The sequence below is a fragment of the Callorhinus ursinus genome, unplaced genomic scaffold (genome assembly GCF_003265705.2).
Source record: "Callorhinus ursinus isolate GAN/ISIS: 27379988/994484 unplaced genomic scaffold, GSC_fseal_2.0 scaffold7, whole genome shotgun sequence".
Taxonomy (NCBI): domain Eukaryota; kingdom Metazoa; phylum Chordata; class Mammalia; order Carnivora; family Otariidae; genus Callorhinus; species Callorhinus ursinus.
Window position 1 is genome coordinate 45,277,065 of NW_027397069.1, and position 20,633 is coordinate 45,297,697.

General features: G+C 36.3%; 1 long non-coding RNA gene across 1 annotated transcript in view; it reads left to right on the forward strand.

Moving 5' to 3' along the window:
* The first annotated feature begins 658 nt into the window (after nt 1-658).
* The window catches only part of LOC112826465 (uncharacterized), a 130,677-nt gene continuing 110,702 nt past the window's right edge, over nt 659-20,633 (forward strand). The window contains exons 1-2 of the long non-coding RNA XR_003208932.2: nt 659-758; nt 17,883-18,005. This is a non-coding gene — a long non-coding RNA (uncharacterized lncRNA). The remainder of the gene's footprint in view (nt 759-17,882; nt 18,006-20,633) is intronic.

Here is a 20,633-nt window from a genome sequence, read left to right on the forward strand (position 1 = left end):
TATTTTCCCTACATCATTCTTCTTGCTAAATCCTACTTAACTTTTAGAAGTTGAATCATTTAGTTTTATATTGGAAGGAACATCCTGTTCTCCCCCTACCCCATTCTTCTTTGGGGGCAGACGCATTTTGGTATACTTCTATAACAGACTCTGGTACCATCCTGTCCATGTCCTTACCTCTCTCATGGGCCCTATACCATCTAGCTATGTGTTATTGCAAGCACTCGCAAGTGCTGGCCTGGCTGAAATGCCACAGAGCATTTGAAGTCCTTGAGAAACCCTAACCAAGGACAAGTATTGACACTGCAGTGAGCAACCTTAGGCATACCATACAATCTCTTGGTGATGCAAACAGTGCCCTGCCCTTTGGTACCACCTGTGTTGTCTTTTCTCCATTTTCTGTGTCACTTGCTCCCTGACCTACGTAGGTGTTTCTTAAGATCACTAACCAAATAAGCAACTTGTACTCCAGTCCCCTCTCAGGAATTGTCTGTGGTTAGACTCAGTATGAGAGATTTCCTAACACTCTTCTAATACCACTTCTCATACGCTGTAATCTGTTTACTTGTCTTCTGCGGCTACTACTATGTAATGCCCCAGTGGTATAAATAGTACTTTATTACTCCCTCTCTAGCAGAGTGCTTGTGGTATGGAAGAAAGGAGTCAATAAACATCTTTGGTTCTTTTTTCTTTTAATGTATGAATAATTTCATGATCTCATTATTATGTGACAAAATTGGGAATGTAGAGACATTAAGGTAAGGCATTTGTTATTAATAATATATAATTTGTAACTTTATGTTAAAATATAATCATTTTTATAGGCAAAACACATTAAGCATAACTTTTAAAATGTAAATTTTAAATACATTCTACATTTCTCTTCAGTTCTGCAAACACTTGTCACTTGTACTGAATTTTTTCCTGATTCATTTTTAAGCTTACTTTAAACTGTTGAGCATGCTTGTTGAATGTGATTCCACTTCTATGGCTAAGTAATTCATTACTTGATAAACTACTCATAATTGACATAACAATCCTATCACAGATTCTAGCTTGAAATAATGTCACAGGCACTCTTCAGAGTTACCAGTATTACAAAAGTACAATCATGCGCACAGATGTACCCACTTAATACTGATGGCTTTCATACCATTGTTTTGACAAGAAAACATATAGCTGTGTTTAGCTTACTTGTTTTCTGAACGTTCAAAATGTAGTCTGAACAGATTTTTTATTTAAACCATAAACCACACCTTGTTTTTTTATTTCTTTGATATTTACTCCTTCCATTGCTTTCTACTTTTATTACCGAATTGCTTTCCCCTACTAGAGTAGCTAGAACTGCATATCAAAAGTATGCATTGTTCTGAGATCAGATTTACCTGGTTTTATGCACAATGTGACACGCAGCCTTGTGTTCTGTCCCCCCCACATTGTCTTCTGTGTTCTTACTATGTCTACTGCTGCGAGGAAGAGGGGGGCTCACAGCCTGATTCAATCAGGTTTAGCAACATGAAATAACATATTCAAGTTTGTATTGTGGACATTATTTACGTAAATGTCCCACCTGAAATATTCTGATGTACCTGCTGCTAAAATTAGATCATGCTTTGAAGAGAAACAATGTTTTCTAGTGGGGCAAAAAAAAAAAAAAAAAAAAACCCTAGAAAATGAAAAACATTGCTTTAATCTCCAGTTTATTAAAAGATAGAAAGATTCCTTTTTTTTAAAATTTCCTCTAAATTTGCATTTTGAAAGACATTTTAAAAATTTTTCATACTACACTATCTCTTGTGGAAGTGAGCCAAAAATACAAAAGATTTAAATTCTGGCAAATGTTTAAATCTGTGACCATTGTTAGCTTACTGCTTCTCCAATTACAGGAAAACATAGATAAAAGGAAGTATGTATATTTATTCTTATGTTATATATATTAGAAATAATCAATAAATACCAATAACTACCAGACAATATGATGCATTTTTGTATTGCAAAAATAATGAAGAGTTTTTATGTTTAGCTAAATTTATTTATAGCTACAATTAATGGATAATTTTCTAGGATGATTTGATTTTGCCAATAAGAAGGTGAGATTTGTAATGATATTATATGAACTTCTTTGTAGCTGGTCATCTCTGCCTGTTGTCTATAGAATTTGGGGAGGTCAGCCTTTGTTTTAACTATCAAAAAAACCCACAATGATTTTAAGTCCATGGTTTGTTTGTCTGTACAATTCTCTCAGAAAGTTAATTGTTTTCTTGTCTTTTTGACTGCTGTGAGTCTCATGTGAAAATAGACACACCAATTCTTCTGAAACCGTGTCTCTTTCCCCGGATTTAATTTGGACAACTTAAGCCTATTGTGCTTCCATAGGAGAGGAATGCTGTTTTTCTCTTTTCTCTAAGCTGTATTTTTCCAACTGAAAGAATTTGCTGGGAAAATTATATGCATTAGGAGTTTTTCTTAAATGAGTGTGATAACTGCACCCCAATATTGATATTAAGCCTGAGTTATAATTGGCCTTTTTTATTCAATTGCTTTGTCAGTTGTATATATATAATGAGTAAAGATGAGTATCAGTTAAACTTGCAACACAGAAAGTCATTTGACTCTGTATTCTCTCTGTTTTCTTTAAAGATTTTATTTATTTATTTGAGAGAGAGAGAATGAGAGACAGAGAGCACGAGAGGGAAGAGGGTCAGAGGGAGAAGCAGACTCCCTGCTGAGCAAGGAGCCCGATGCGGGACTCGATCCCGGGACTCCAGGATCATGACCTGAGCTGAAGGCAGTCGCTTAACCAACTGAGACACCCAGGCACTCTTCTCTCTGTTTTCTTTAAATTCTCCTTTCAAAATAGCTAGGTCTTTTCTGAGCTCATCTCTCTTGCATTATTCTGGCAAGTGCAACTTACAAGACAACATGCTACTACCATTGGCTTTTTACCTCTTCAGGATAAAGTTTAGTAGGTACATTACCTCCCCCCTAAGTTATCACATATGATACTTTTTCTAAATATTGAATTATTACATGACATGCATCAGCATATTTCTAGCCTCTAAAAATTCCCTTGCTACCAAATAACCGGCTTCAAAGCTAGTGCCAGATATTCCAAGTTGTCTGTTAAGGAAGCACCTCTGATCCAGTACTATCTTTTTTTTTTATGTCATTATAGCCAATTATTCTGTGAAAGAAAAAAAACAAACAAACTTGAAAACCTCCGAGTTTTAAAACAATAATGTCTATATCTCATACATGAGACCTGTTACATCAGATGTCACTGCAGAGGCTCTTCTGTGGGCTGATGGAGATTCCGTTTAAATACATTGGTAGAGTCAGGAGAAAAGTAAGAAAGCATGGCAAACAAAGTGTTAACACTTACAGCACTTAAAACTTAAACCCAGAATATACAACATGCTCTGCTCACATTTTATTGATCAAAGTAGGTAATGTGGTGTACTGGGTTAAATAGTGTCCCCCTCTGCCCAGCCCAAATTATGCCCATCTGGAACAACAGAATGTGACCTTATTTGAAAATAGGCTTTTTGCAGGTATAATTAGTTAAGATGAAGTAATACTGGATTAAGGTAGGCCCTAAATCCCATGACTGATGCCCTTATAAAGGCCATGTAAAGATACACAGACATACGGGGAAGCATGCTATATGAAGATGGAAGCACGGATGGAGTGATGCATCTGAAAGGTGAGGAACACCATGGACCACGGGCAACTACCAGAAGCTAAGAGAAAAGCATAGAACAGTTTCTCGTTCAGATCCTCCAGAAAGAACCAAACTTGCAATTTCTTGGTTTTGGACTTCTGAATTTCTGGACTGTGAGATAATAAATTTCTGTTGTTTTAAGTCACCCAGTATGTGGTAATTTGTTTTGGCAGCCCTAGGAAACTAATGCACACAAGATGCTTAAATTCAAAAGTGCAGATGCGTGTCCCCCCATAGGTGGGTCACTGGATACAACACAAGTTCTAAACAAAGATTGTTCGCATATGAAGAAGGCTACAATGGCAGGATTTTTAAAACAAGCTTTCCCATTTCTGACATAAATTTTGAGGTCATGGTCATGATTCTTTTTGGTCCCTTATTTCTGAGAAAACTTAATCAGGCCAGGTTGATCCAAAGCTGTGGTCTACAAGGCACAAATGTAGCTCACACAATCCCAGAGATATTTAGGAAAAGAACAAAATGTTTCCATCTTGAGAGTTTTTTTGTTTTGTTTTTATATAACTAAACCAAGAATTCTGAGAGGTAATAAACTCACCAAATAAGCTTGTTTCTAATCCTTTCATTCCATGTCATTGTGTCAGTTGTGTTGTTAAGAAGTAAGATATGTAACCTCTAAATTATCCATGGTTCTGATTCTGAGTTATGCTTATTTTTATAATATCTGCTCTGATCAAAATATAAGTATTTATTTTATTGTAAAAAGCACAATTAAAAGGACAATGGAGACCAAAAACCTTAGAGATGGAGAAATCAGTTCAGATAAGAATTTTAGTAGAGTTTAAATGACAAACCAACCCCAACCCCAACCAGACTTTAATCCTGCCTGTTAGTAGGTCAGAAACTATCAATTGAGGGAAAAAATTCTTATGAACATTATCTGGAACAGCTTATCCAAAAAAGCAAACACAGTTTCATAAAATATCCATATTTAACTTTGGAAAATAGTGTATTGGGAAAGTACTGGATATACCCTTCCATTTCTTATTAGTTGGAGTTGATATTATTTACAACAATGGAAGTACTACTTGGAAAATGTAATTGTAGAATATAAAATTTCCCATTAATGTCAGTATCCAGTACACAAATCAGTCACTGTAATCCTAAGTGGCCCACTCTATCGTATAGACTTGATACAAGGATATGAACAAGAAAGACTTCAGTGATACAGTGAAGATATCTTTTTTTAACTTGCCTACAGATGGGAGTAAAAGATTGGCACACCAAGTTGTAGCCTAGAGGATGAAACTGTATAAGGAGGACAGGAAGGGTGTTACATATTGAGTAAACAGTATTTTACTAGGAGAAAAAAAAAGAAAGCTTGGGCAAAAATGTTTGATTCAGGTACTGGGAAATGTTTTTAAAATAATAATCAATTGGGAAAGGCAAGTACATTTGTGTGGCAAATAAAGGTTATTCAGGGACACCTGGGTGGCTCAGTCGGTTGAGCAGCTGCCTTTGGCCTGGGTCATGATCCCAGGGTCCTGGGATCGAGTCCCACATCGGGCTCCTTGCTCAGCGGGGAGCCTGCTTCTCCCTCTCTCTCCCTCTGCTTGTGTTCTCTCTGTCAAAAAAAAAAAAAAAATTAAAAAAAAAGGTTATTCAAAGGCCATGCACTAGGATCCACCAAATGTTACATTTGTGAAAAGGTGAAATCAACTAGATAGTCTTAGGACATGACAGAAGAATCATAAGGTCAAGGATGGGAATCACTGAGAAATGGAACACAGAACTGAGAAGCAAGGCTGAAAGAAACAGAGAAACATCTTCCTGAGTGATGGAAAAGGGGAGCTGTACTGTTCTCTCCACTGTTGTCCTCTCTGTAGATGGGCTGGGATATCCATGTCAGCATGAGCTGTTGGCTTTGGTTCCCATTGGCTTGAGTTACTCTTGGTGACACCTGCTCTCCCTTTAACTTGTATTCCAAGAGAAGATGCTCAGCTGGTTGGGCTTGATTAGGCTAAATTTTAGTTAATAGGAAAAGATTTGGGGGAATTTTTGTGTAAGATATTTTTGGGAGGGAAGGAGAAATCAAATGGCCTGAATAAATGGAGAATGACAGCATTTTAAAAAGCCATCTTAGATTCAAATTATTTCTGGAAGTATTGCTCCCATGACTTGCTTTAAGGAACAGAAAAAGGCATTGATGATTACATTTTATACTTAAAATTATGTTTTCTTTAGACAATACTTCGTAATGTTAATATGACTTAATTTTGTTAGTCATGAGGATTTTTTGTTTACATAAAATATAAATGTTCTCATATGCATTTAATCTCTGAATATACATTTATATATGTATTTATGACATTTGTACAAATATACAAATAAGTGTAGTAATACTTGAACTATCTGAAATGCATTCATGAAACAACCTACTCATGAATTAAAAGACTTAGAATCAAGATATAATTAAATAAGGCTTGAAAATTAAATCATATTCATGTTTGGGGGAGAGCATTGTCTCTGCAGGGTGAAGAAAAACAAAAGATAAGAGGAGAGCAAAGCTGGATAAAGGTGGCTGGGGCAGAGATGTTTGCTGAATTCAGGTAAAAGATAATGATGTCTCTAACTAGAGTGATGGATTAGAGAGAATGGAGAGTACTATATCCAGGTTATCAAAGTTGAAACCAGATACTTGATAATTGAAGAGAGAAGGAGAAATAGGAGTCAATTATTATGTATGGGTTTCTGTTTAGGTAGTTGAATTTATGTATTTTTTATAGCAACATAAGAAGGTGATAGAAAATAAGGAACGAAGTTTGTGAGAAGTTTTGTTTGGGATAAGTTTGGTTTGGGATATAGAAGATGAATTAGTGTGTACATAACAACTCAGCAGTCAGTAGATAATAACTGGGTAAACTACCCAGAAAAAGAGGAAAAAAAAAACCAACAACAACATATTGAACTGGGAGTAACATCAGCAATTACAGGTGTTGGAGGTTTATCCAGAGGACATGGCCTCAGGTTAACCTGCAAGCTGGACCCCGCAGAGGCTCTTCACCCTCTCTCCCCATCTTTGAAATGTATAATCTGCTTGCCTTCCCCACGCTACATGCTGCCCCAAGGACACAACCTTGAGATGGTAATGTACTGTTGAGACTATCTGGACAGTATATATGGTTGAACTCAGTTAAGGCCCTTTTTAAGATTCTGGCGGGCGGGGCAGAGGTCTACTTTTCTTGCAGCTGTGGAAGACAAGCCTGGTTAGTGAGTTCCCTTGTTTATTAAAACTGCCATCCACCAGTCTGGTGTGGTCTGCCCCTTCTTGGTTCTCTCTGTGCCCTCTGTGTACTGAGGCTAGTTTGTGAACCAACAACAAGATAGACAGAAGTAAAAGGTCTCTCAAAGAAATCTAAGAAGAAATGGAAATATCATATCATGGAAACCAAAGGCAAAAGCATTTCAGGAACTAGAGATCGGTCAATGACACCAAATACTTCCAAATGTTTGAGTAAGGTAGGGACACTCAAGTGCTCAATGAATTTTGTAACCAAGAGATACCATGTACAGTTTAATAGAAATGACAGGGAAGGAATCTAGACAACAGGGGGTAGTAGAGGAAATAGGAGGCAAGGAAAGGGAGAAATCAACTGAAACAAATATCTTCAATAAAATTTGCTTGTGAGAGGAAGCAGCTGGAAGCTGTATGAGAATGTATGTTCAAGGAAGAGGTTTGAGGTTTTTCAAGAAGAGGAGGCTCAAACAGAGTAAATGCTAACAAAAGATTGCAGCACAGAGGAGGGAGGATAAGAAGAGCAATACGGGGGATCTAGAAGTCCCCAAGAAAATGGGAGGAAAAGAGAAACAGATCTCACTGGAGAATTGACCAAAGGAATTTCACCTGTTCCTCGGTTACTCTTGCTCTTTCTTTTCCTATGGATCCCGAAGACTGGGACATAGAGATGAATAGTCCTAAAGGTATCAAAAGCTATCCTGATATTTATTCATGAGGTACGAGTCATTGTGGGAGCATTTTGAATGCTATCTTTTAAAGCATTTTCTGTAGCTTATTGTATGGTTTCTTATTTTTCCTAATGTAGTTCTTTCATTCACTAAGAACTTTTCACAAACCCATGTCTGTAAATGACCTTGTTACACTAATTTTCATGTTGGCAGTCTTGCTACTACTTTTGTCAGCTTCTCCCTGTCCCAGTACCATGTGGAGCTCCCAGATTCTGTAGTCAAACTTAGGTAGCTCATGCCCTCAAAATCTCTCTTTTCACATTTAGTTTATTTAGTCATAGTTTTCAAAATAGTTCATTTAGGAATATTTTGAAAATTTAATGCTTTAATCTATTTAGAAAATGAACGATATCAAAAGTAGCCATTATGCATTTTAGTTACTAATCGTGATAACAAATTAATTCATGATAACAAAATATCTCTCTTGGGTTTGTTGAAGTCAGACAATCTGAGATGTGGGCATGGGATGGTCTGGGAATGATGAAGAGTCCCTAAGATGCTTAGAAAAATTTGGTATAGATATTTCAGGCATCAGAGATCCTGAGCCCTGGAAGAAGATGAGTCCATTCTCAAGGAATTTTAATTTGGGCTTAAGAGTCAAATTTATCCCAGCATAGAAAAATAGTGGATCATGTTCTTTTTTTTTCTTTTACTCCAAAAAATTCTTACTCATTTTAGCTTTTACTTATATGTATGTCAAAAGAACAACAAAAATAATAATTATGTGTTACAACATATAGAATTGAACTAAATGACCTCTAGTTTTGTTCTGCTCTCTAATTCATGATTTTGAGGTATATCTGTCAATAAACAAAAATCAATTTGGTTAAACAGTGAGAATTCAAGAATTAGTTTCACAGGTGAAAGAGTATCTGCAAGTCAAACAGGGACAGATTAACAACAGCAGGAAACCACCACCATCTTAGGCTCAAGGGCAATAAAAGGGAGCCTAGTTTCCAAAGTTACCCCAAGTGAGCTAATAGCATCAAAAGAACACAGAGGGAGCTACAACCAAGAAGAGACACAGGGGCAGGATCTGCTGGAGAAACCATCTAAGTCAGAGAGGGAGGAAGGATTTCCCTAGTTTCTTTCCCCCCCCACATAAATTCCCACCAGTGGTTCCCATTGATTGAACTAACATGACATGAGTATACAGGAGTATCAGCCCTCCTGTGATATAGTCAGAATGTGGAAGAGGGTTTGAGGAGCCAAGATTGACTCAGAAATAAAATACACTTTTTAGAAATGAAGACAATTACAAAATCCCTGAAACACAAAGATGAATATGCCGCTCATTATAATTATTATTACATAATTCTTGAACCAACTGTCGACTTATATACCTCATTTCCCTATTTATTCTGCACCAAACTGTGTTGTCTACAAATGTCTTTCCAGTCTCTCAATGGGTAATGCTTTGGAGTTCTAGTGGAGTCTTCAGCTGGTTAGATTTTGGTTCATTCAGTTCTTCCTGAGAAATAAGAAATCAAATGTTCTCTCCTTTTTTTTTTTTTTTTTGGTGATTTAATGGAAGGCAAATAACTAAGCTCCATCCTGAAAACATTAGGATATCTCTTACAGCATCTACAAAGAGACATTTCTAGCTTTCAAACATAATCTCATTCTCTAAATTTGGACTATGCAATGCCTTTAAAATAATGCCTCCACCGATCTATGTTTCATACCATAATGCATCTGTAATTTATTATATTGACCCACTTCCCTCTCTTTCTGTTGTTCTTTTTTCCTGATGCTTTAAGATTATTTCATCATTTTATCATTTCCTTTCTGTGGAAAGAACATCTTTTAGCTTTTTTTATAGGGTAGATATACTAGTATATTTCTTTTAGTTTTCTCTCTTAAAATTATTTTCGTCTTTATTTCATCTTTATTTATTTATTCATCTTAATACCAGAATATATTTCCCAAATATAGAATTTTCCAAGTATAGAATTTCCCAAATATAGGATTTCCCAAATATAGAATTGACTGTTCATAGTTCTTTAAGCACTTAAAAAGTGTTATGGCACATCCTCATGGTCTCCATGGTTTTTGGTTTGGTTCTATGTTTTTTCTTAATTCCAGTATAATTAATGTACTGTGTTATATATTAGTTTTGGGTGTACAGTATAGTGATTCAGCAATTCTATATATTACTCAGAGGTCATCATTATAAGTGACTCTTGATTCCCTTTACCTGTTTCACACATGTTCCCACCCATCTTCCCTCTGGTAACCAACAGTTCTCTATAATATTTAAGAGTCTGTTTTTTTTATTCGTCTCATTTTAGTTTGTTTTGTTTCTTAAATTCCACATATGAGTGAAATCATATGCTATTTATCTTTCTCTGACTTATTTCACTTAGCATTATACCCTCTAGATCTATCCATGTCATTGCAAATGGCAATATTTCATTATTTTCTTTATCCATTCTTCTACTGATAGACACTCGAATTGCTTCCATGTTCTAGTTATTGTAAATAATAAACATATAATAAACATAGTTATGTATCTATTCCGGAGGGGAGGGGGCAGGATAGGGGAAGGGTGCTTGCCAGCTCTTTTGTTATTTGAATAGTTTCCTAAAGATCCCTGTTCCTCCAGCACACATTCTGAAATTAGTAAACCTCCTTCCCGCATACTCCAGGTGTTTCTCAAACTGCTGCCTCTATGCTGTATCTCAGTGGACTGGGACTGGTTTTCTTTCTGTCTCTTTAAGGGTGGGCACTCAGTTTAGCAGAGCTAAGCCTGCAAATTTTTAAAGTTCCAGGTGTTAAGTGTTACTGAATATAAGAACTTGCAAAGTTAACCTCTCTGGTTTTTAAAGCCAAATGTTATGGGGATTCATCTTCCCAGTACGGTCTCCTGTGCCTTGGGTGTCTCGTGTACCTGGTAGGTGCTCTGCTCCTCTCCCCTCTCTCTGCTTGTTCCCATGAATAGTCTCAAGGGGCTGTTTGGTTCCCAATTGCATTTCTGCCTTTCCTACCGTCTTTGATGTGAACTCTTCTCTATGGTTAGCTGTGGGGATCCTGCTCTGCTGGACTTTGGGTCATTTTCTAGTTTATTTACACTCATGTGGATATTATCTGGGTGTATCCAGGGGATGAGGTAAGCTTAAGATCCTCCTATTCTGCTCTCTTCCCCAGAAGTCCAGTCTCCTTGTTTTTTTGTTTTGTTTTGTTTTGTTTTGTTGTTTTGTTTTGTTTTTTAAGATTTATCTTATTTATTTATTTGAGAGAGAGACAGAGCACCAGGGGAGGGGCAGAGGGAGAGGCTCTCAAGCAGACTCCTGAATCAGAGCCTGACTCAGGGCTCAGTCTCAGGACCCTGAGATCACGATCTGAGCCAAAATCAAGAGTCAAACACTTAACCAACTGAGCCACCCAGGCACCCCAGTCTCCTTGGTTTTCAATGAGAAACTTTTATTATTTTAATACAATTCCCTATAAGTAATGTGTTATTTTTCTCTGGCTTCTTTCAAGATTTTATTGTTGTCTTTAGTTTTTCCAAGTTTAATTATGATGTATCTTGGTATGGATTTCTTTGACCTTACCCTGTCGGGGTTTGCTCAGCTTCTTGAATATATGCATTTATGTCTTTCAACAAATTTGGGAAGTTTCAGCCATAATTTATTTGAATCCTTTTTCAGCCTCACTCCATTTCTCCTCTCCTTCTGGGCTTCCAGGGATACTCATGTTGCATCATTTTGTTGTTGTTGTTGTTGTTGCTGCTGCTGTGATTTTTGTTTTTTGTTTTTTTTTTACTTTAAGATTTATTTTTATTATTTTGAAAGACAGAGAGGGACAGAGAGCACACACAGCAGGGAGGGGCAGAGGGAGAGGGAGAGAGAATCCCAAAAAGTCTCCACACTGAGCATGGAGACCAATGTGGGCCTCAGTCTCACAACCCTGAGATCACAACCTGAGCCAAAACTAAGAGTCAGACGCTTAACTAACTGCACCACCCTGGCACCCCTCATGTTGCATCTTTTGATATGCTTCCACTGATCCCTGAGGCTCTGTGTTTTTTTTTTGTTTTGTTTGAGTTTTTTCAGTCTATTTTTCTCTCTGTTGTTCAGTTTGGGCAAATTTCATTGCTCTGTCCTTAAATTCACAGATTCTATTTGCTATCATCTCCATTCTAATAATGAGCCAGAAGCTTGCTGGGCACCAGCCAGTGGTGTCCTGCTGTCCCCCTTCCATGTAGTGTCACTAAGTAAGTGGGGTGTGGGGAGACTCAAGCCTAATACAGATGGAGAGCTCTTTCCCTGCTGTCTGACTGTCAGCATTGCAAATGAAGGAATCTGTGATCCTCCTTGCCAGTTCTACAGGAATAGCATTGTGTTGATGGTGGGACCCTCACTGGATCCTGGAAAGAAATGAATTTACCTTACCTACCTTTAGTTCTTTGGTCAGGGGATGAAAAGCATGGACCTGGATTGTTTTCTTCTGTTGGTTGGAATTTTACAAGTCATGTTGCTATATTGTTCCTCTAGTCTTGGGAGCCCTAAACAGTTTCCCTTCTTACTACATTTCCAAGTTCTCCTTCAGTCATCTGTTGTCTTTAAATTCTGCACCATCTTATACAGCAGACTAGAAGTCCTTTGTCTCTAATTGAAACAGTAGTTCTTAAGCAAATTTGCCCTGATGACAGTTTGCAATGTCTAGAGACATTCTTCATTGTAACGATGAGGGTGAGTGCTACTGGTGTCTAGACATAAGATTTCAGGGATGCTGCTAAACATCTTCCCATGCCCAGGACCATCCCCCACAACAAAGAATTATCCAGTCCAAATGTCAATAGGGACAAGGTTGAGATATCTTGATTTGAACATTTTCCTTTATTAAGATGAAACACATTGACTACTTTTCAAATCTGTTTTAGGATTAGACATTGTTATCACTTCTTTCCTTCTTCATCATAACCATTAGTCCTGATGTAGAACTCCAGCTTTCTGACCTACAAAGAGCCTTCCCAAATATATACCTGAGGATTTGTAATTTTTAATTTTGAAAAAATGTCATTTAAAAAAAAAACTGATGGACCCATAAATGGAAAAGGCCATTTATCACATGGCCTCAAAACTGTCTACGTTACATTCAGTCAAGTAAATTTTTAAAAAGCTAACATTTGTCCCTCCCATTACATTTCACACATTTATAAGCACAAAAGTGGTCTGGGACTCTGGGCTTTATTAACATTTAGCTTTCCTTTTGTATGCTAAATATAACTTAGCATACTCTTTAACATTTATTAATCTAGTATCACTTGATGTTCTAATTTACTCTCCATGTCAGCATCTAATTTACTACTAATCTTTTCAAGAGTTAAGATCCTAGAAACCTTGCTTCTTTAAACACTGCTACCGATTTGGGAAATACCAGAATCAAAGGAGTTGGTGTGGCAGCTCATTACTGAACTGTGAGCTCTAGATCTATTGAGTTACTGCCAGAAAATATTTGCACTCTATAATCGTGGACTTTATCCTTTCGTCAGTGAGATCTAAAGTAGACTACCTGAATATGGTTAGTGCTTCCTGATGATCTTTCTTGGAAATGAGGAATCCTTGTCAATCTCACTACAGTTCTGCCCTTTAAAAGTGGTGTGCTGGGGCCAATAAAGCAGGCAGGTATTGCTCCTGAATAAACAGCTCATCAAAAGTCTGAGAACAGAAGGTTTAGAATGTATCAAAACAATTGGCACAGTTGTTCACTAGTTAATTAGGAACACAAAGGCACTTTCGTCAAGCTGCCCAGACCAGGGGGCCATCTGCGTGACAGCATTGTCTCTCTGATGATATGTACAAATAGAGCTTAGCTGGTGCTCTCGAGGGAAGTCTCGTTGACCTTCCTGCTTTAAAATACATATAAAGCATATGGAAGAGATGAAAAATTGAATATAATCATAGAATGAGCCCCATTTTTAAGTGTTTAGTCTTCTGGAGAATTTCCTAGGGACTTATGCCCTATTTAGGTTAGTTTTGATAATTGCTTTATTTTACTGCTACATATTTTAGTAATATTGTAATTATTCCCAGTCTATGGAGGTTATGGCCCTTCTCATGCAATAATACATAATGTATTATAATTGCTTTTTTAAGTTTTCTGCTTCCTCCACTATGTGTGATTTTCTGAAGATAGGAACCATATCTATTTTGTTTAATTTTATGTTTCCTTTACCTAGTACAGTTCTGGAGTATGGTAAAATAATGTGATGATACTGAAAAGTTTTATTTTTTTTAAATAAAGTTTTTTGTTTCGGGCGCCTGGGTGGCTCAGTTGGTTAAACGACTGCCTTCAGCTCAGGTCATGATCCTGGAGTCCCGGGATCGAGTCCCACATCGGGCTTCCTGCTCAGCAGGGAGTCTGCTTCTCCTTCTGACCGTCTTCCCTCTAATGCTTTCTATCTCTCATTCTCTCTCTCTCTCAAATAAATAAATAAAATCTTTAAAAAAAATAAATAAATAAATAAATAAATAAATAAATAAATAAAGTTTTTTGTTTCTTCTGGCTTCCTGGAAACCATATGCCCATACTTGGCTTTGTAAACAAGTATATTAGTATCTGAATCTGCTTTGTGTAATAATATTTTTGTTCCTTGTAACTCTTAAACCTGCATGAAGGGAGAAAGCTATTGAAATGTACACTGATACATAAATTTGAGCATCACTTCTATTTGTTAATTCTATCCTGTTATTATCTAAGTTGCCACCATTATAAACACCATAAGTTTATGCCAGAAAGATGCTGTAGGAGGCCACTGTATTTGGTATGATTTCCTTCAGGTCAGTCATTGATAATGAATGGGTCTCATTCCTAGGACTCCTAGTGGCTCACCCATACGTTATCAAGGGACAAATAGAACCAATGTACATGCATCATCACCTATTTTTCTAGTAACTTCCTTTCTGATTTCTTGGTAGAAGTAGATGCTGCTTCTTTGTGTCACCAAAGTTCCTGATACTTCAATTACAGACCTATGTATTTGCATGTCTATTTTCCCAAACAGACAATGAATCGTGAAGTCAGCAGTCCTAACCTATTTTCCCTTGCATGCTTCAACTGAGTGCACTAAGTTGAGTATACTTAATGGCATGACAAAATAACAACCTAAGTGATACTTAGTGAATACTTGGTGAATGGATTGTTCTAATTCATCAGAGACTAAACATGAGATGACAAAGATACATATATTTTTACCTGGTATTTTGGAAAGTAAATAGACTTTTATTCTGTTCCTAGTAAGAACAAAGCAGGATTTCTATAACTAAAGGCTGATATTCAAAGAAACTCTAAATCAGTCTCTTCAATCATGCCTATTATTATTTTTGTCCTTTAGAAATCATTTATTCCTTTCTAAATTACTTTGGTACATGACTCACACCCGTCCCTGTCATAAACCTTTTGCAAAGACCTATTAGAACTATGGACTCCATAGATTTTAAATTCTTCCTTGCTTTAATAATGCTTTAAGGACATAAATAAATAAATTGCTTTTCTTTTTTTAGAGTTTTTATTCCAGTTAACATACAGTGTAAATACTCAGGTGTACAGTATAGTCATTCCACCCTTCCATAACACACCCGGTGCTCCTCACAACAAATGCATTCCTTAATCCCCCCACCCAACTCCCCTCTGGTAACCATCAGTTTGTTCTCTATAGTTGAGTCTTGTCTTCTTTAATTCTCTAACATCTTCTTTTAAAACCATTTACTTCTTTTCTTCATTATATCTTTTCGCTTTTTTCACCTTTTTATTGAAAAGGTGAACCACAATCTTGATGATATGTAAGAAGGACATAAAACACTCAGAAAAAGCCATTATACTCATGCTTACAGTTTATTACTGTAGAGGATACAAACCAGAGTCCTCAAAGGGAAGAAACACATGGTCAAATTCCAGGAGAAAACAGGTACAAGCTTCTAGGTGTCTGCCCCATTGGTAGAACCATGTAGAGATGCACTTTACTCTCCCAGCGACAACGTCTGACAATACTGGCAAGGTGTTGCCAACCAGGGAAGCCTAACCACGTCTTGCTGTCCATGGTTTTCATTGGGGTTTAGTCACATAGGCAGGTAGCACCTGTATGACCTCAGGCCTCAGGCTCTAACTGTCCCATTCTTCAACCCCAGAACAAAAACATGCATCCACCATAAATCATATTGTTAGGTAAACTTATTTGGTCAAAATGGTACAGCATGGCTCTAAGTTTCAAGCGTACAAAAACAGGTATTCATTTTAAATACTACCAGGCCAAAAGCTTCAGGCATACAAAACTCTCATGTCAGGCAGAATATTCAAAAGCTCAGAAGTTATCTTCCAAGAGTGGGCTGAGGGTCACTCCTGAAGATAGATAGGCCTTTCTTTGGAATATGCAGGTTTTGAGCAACCCAGACATGTTGAATAAAACCTGTCTGTCCAACAGTCAGAGAGTGAAGTACACAAAATGCACTCATTTTAAGGTAAGAGATCATTAAATTTTTGCATATGGTACAGCTGTGTCTCCAGATAAAGATACAGCTTATATTTCTTTAAGCTATCTACATTCTTATATTTCCAGTAAGTTTCTTACAGATTTCATTTAGTTATTTTTTAACCACTCTAGTAATCTTGTTTTTTTTAGTTGCTGTGAACATATGATTTAGTTGTTTTTTTAAGTCTGTGACCTATTTTTTTTTCTATTTGTCCTAGCCATAAAATTCTTACTTTACACTTATGACATTTGTGTACCCACATTTGTCCCCTATGTCACAATTCTTCATAAACTAGCCAATAATTATTCTTTCCTTGTTTCTGCGCATAGGGCATCCAATTAGAGATTATAGTTCCCATTTGGCCAGATATGGTCATGAGATCAATGTCAAACTCATAGGAAATTAGAGTGATGTGTGAAATGTCTGGACTATTTCTAGCTTAAGTACATTCATACATAAAATAATTTTCCCTGGACTTAGTCGCATTTTTCTTTCTGATTCTAAAATATGAATGGATATGTAAACTAGACTTTTCTAACCTAGGGCAATTCTCTAGAGAATGGCAAAGGAAGAAGCTAGAAAGAACCCAAATCCTGAGTGGCTGTTCCCTAGTGGGGTGTTGAAGTCCCCATTAATAATTGTGGATTTGTCTATTTCTCCCTTTTACCTCCAGCAGTTTTAGCTTCATGTATTTTGAGACTCTGGTTGGTTGGTACACATTCAGCATTGTGCACCATTATGCAATGATTTTATCCTTTTATCTTTTAATCATTATGAAATGTCCATCATTGTGTCTAGTCATTTGCTTTGTAGTCTTCATTTGATATAGCCATTCACTCCTGCTTATTTGCTTAACATTTGTACAGCTTTTTCCATCCTTTTACTTAAACCGACTTTTGTCCTCTAATTTGAAGCAAGTTTCTTGTAAGACACATAGTCAGATCATGCTTTTTGTCCACTCTGCTAATCCTTGTCTTTTGATTGGTATATTTAGGCCACTTAAAGATAATTATTGTTATGTTAGCACTTGTCTGATATTTTATTATTTATTTGCTATTCAGTTCTTACACCTAAATTTATTTTATATTGTCTTTCTGTAGGTTACTAAAACATGTTTTAGGATTCCATTATGACTTACTTATAGTGTTTTTGAGTGTATCTCTTTGTAAAGTTACTTATAGTGGTTGCTCTTGGTATTATACTAAACAAAAATGTACAAAATTTGGGATAAAGATAAATATGTGTTAATAGTAAAACAAAAGATTAGGTAGATGCTAGTGATTATTATGGCCCTTGATTTTTCATCTAGAAATCTTGTAGTTTGATTAAACCAATTTTCACACTCTGTTTTTCTTATAAAACCAAAAGAAAGTTTAGTTGCAATTACAAAGCTTCTATTCTACATTAACTTTGGGAAATTCAGGGATTACTAGTCAAAAATCTGTATTCCATTCTTCTAAGCCAAAGAGCTAGGAGATCACCAGGGATTCTGCTGCCCTTGGAGCAGCGATGTAGTTGACTATTTAATGTGCAGCCAGGGATTGCATTTACCAGCTCCTACCTTTGCATGTAGGTGAAGTCATGTAACTTGTTCTGGTTGATAGAATGTGGCCAAAGTGGTGAGTCACTTCCATGGCAAAATGGTTAAATAACCTGAATGCTTTTGTTAAACGTTTTTTTCTTCTTTTCTTCTCCCCTTCCAGGCTGCAAGATGGATGATAGAAGCATAAACTTGAAAATGGGAACAGCCCGAATACCAAAGTCACTGCTCAGATGAGAGACACCCAAAAAGCCAGCAGATCAGGAACATTCATATTTGATTCTGAGTAAGAATTTTTTTTTCTTTTTTTAAGCCACTGACATTTTGAGGTAGTATATTGCAGAAATTAGCCTATTTTTCATATAAATATTTCTTTATAGAACACCTTTCATTCCTGGTATTTTTCTCTCTCCCCTTCCTTATGCAGTTTATTCCATATTGCATTATTATTATGACAGGATTTTTGCTGGATTGGATTATTCTCAATTCTCTATCCACTGCTGCCATGTGATGTTGCAGTGTAACAGAGGGGGTGAGGTATATTTACCTCCTCCATTGATATTGGGCTTGCAATATACTCCCCTCCACCCCTTGATTAGTTATATTTGAGCAAAAGTGAAGATGTGCTAGTCTAGAACGAAGGCCTTAAGAAACAGCATGTATTGCTATTTATAATCTTGAATCTCCATGATCTCTCAATAAGGAGAACTGGCCCCGGCCCTGGATAGACTGGTCTATGTTATTCACTGGTCTAAGATAAATGAAAGAGACACATAAGGTCAAACAGACCCCAGCCTAAAGCTTTGAGGCAAGCCCAGTTGATTCTCAGCTGAGAAAGAATAATAAATGATTATTTGGGGGAATTACAGGTTTTGGAATTTGGAAATTTAATTTAAAGCATCATTGTTTTGGCAATAACTGATGAATACAGTATATATTTAAATCAAAGGGAATTGTCTTTAAAGTTGCCAATAATTGACAGAAAGAAAGAAAACAGCAACAACAAAACGAACCTTCCAAAAAGGAAATTAAGAAAGTCGTCTTCTATTCCTGGTTTGCTTAGAGTTTTTATCATGAAAGGGTGTTTCATTTGTTCAAATGCTTTTCTGTATTTATTGACATCATCATATAATTTTCTTTTCCTTCATGCTACTAATGTGATGTATTACATTAACTGATTTTCTTATTTTGGATAATCCTTGTATTCCTGGGATAAATCCCATTGGTTATAGAGTCTAATCCTTTTAATGTGCTATTGAATTTGGTTTGCCAGGATTTTGTGGAGGACTTTTGTGTCCCTATTCATAAGGGATATTGGTCTGTAGTTTTCTTGTGGTATCTTTGTCTGGCTTTGGTTCAGGGTAATGCTGGCATCCTAGAATGTGTTAGGAAATACATCTCCTCTTCTATTTTTTGGAAGAGTTTATGTAGGATTGGTGTTAATTTTTTAAATGTTTGGTGGAACTCAGCAGTGAAGCCATATGGTCCTGAGCTATTCTTTATTGGGAGGTTTTTGATTACTGATCCAATTTCTTTACTTGTTATAGGTCTCTTGAGATTTTCTATTTCTTCTTGAGCCAGTTTTGAAGATTTGTGTGTTTCTAGGAGTTTTTCCATTTGATCTAGTTTATCTAATTTGGTGAACAGTTGTTCGTATTATTATCATATAATCCTTTTTATTCCTCTACATTCAGTAGTGATTCCATTTCTGATTTTAATTACTTGTGTCTTCTTTCCCTTTTTCCTACTCCGTCTGACTCAAGGCTTGTAATTTTGTTGTTCTTTTCAAAGAAACAGGTTTTGTTTTTGTTGCTTCTATTTTTTTTTTCTGTTCTCTATTTATCTCCACTCTAATCTTTATTCTTTTCATCCTTCTGCTGCCTTTGTGTTTAGTTTGCTCTTCTTTTTCTACTTTCTTAAGGTACAATATTTGGTTGTTGATTTGAGAGTTCTTTTTTGATCTATAGCTACAAAGTTGTAAAATGATAAGGGTTAGTGATATCAATATTTTATGTGTATTGACTGTTGGTAAGGATGTGGAGAAACATGAACCCTCATACACTGGTGGTGGGAATGTAAAACAGTGTAGCCATAGTGGAAAAAAGTTTCGTGGCTCCTCAAGAGGCTAAACATAGCGTTACCATATGACCGAGCAATCTACTCCCAACTGTATACCTATGAGAAATTATATGTCCACAAGGAAACTTACACATAAATATTTATAGTAGCATTATGCATAATAGCCAAAAGGTAGAAACAATCCAAATGTCCATCAGTGGATGAGTGGATAAAGAGATTGTGGCATATATATACACAATGGAATACTATTGAGCTATAAAAAGGAACAAAATACTGATACATGCTACAACTTGGATGAACCTTGAAAACATTATGCTAAGTGGAAGAAGTCAAAAACAGAAGACATATTGTATGATTTCTATATATATAAACATAATGTATTCAGTATAAGCAATCCATGGAGATAGAAAGTAGATTAAGGGTTACCAGGGAATGAGGGTGGGGGAGTGATTACTTAACGGGTACTGGGCATTTGAATGGGGAGATGAAATAGTTTTGAAGCTAGAGAGAGCTGGTTGCTGTACAACATTATGAATATCATTGAATATCACTGAAATGTGTACTTTAAAACAGTTCATTTTATTTCATGTTAATTTTACCTTAATAAAAATATTTTAAAGTCAGTTAAGAAACAATAACTTGATTAAATCTCCTTGAGGGAAAATACTTTCATATCTTTTGCATAAGAGCTCGACAAAGTGCTAGAAACTGAGCAGCTGAGGATAAGTCCTTATTGACTGTAAAAAGCCATAATAAGCAATGTCATTGGGGCAAGGGCCACTTAAAACTGCAACTTGCTAAAGCAATAGCAAATTCATGGTAGCCATTCCTTCAA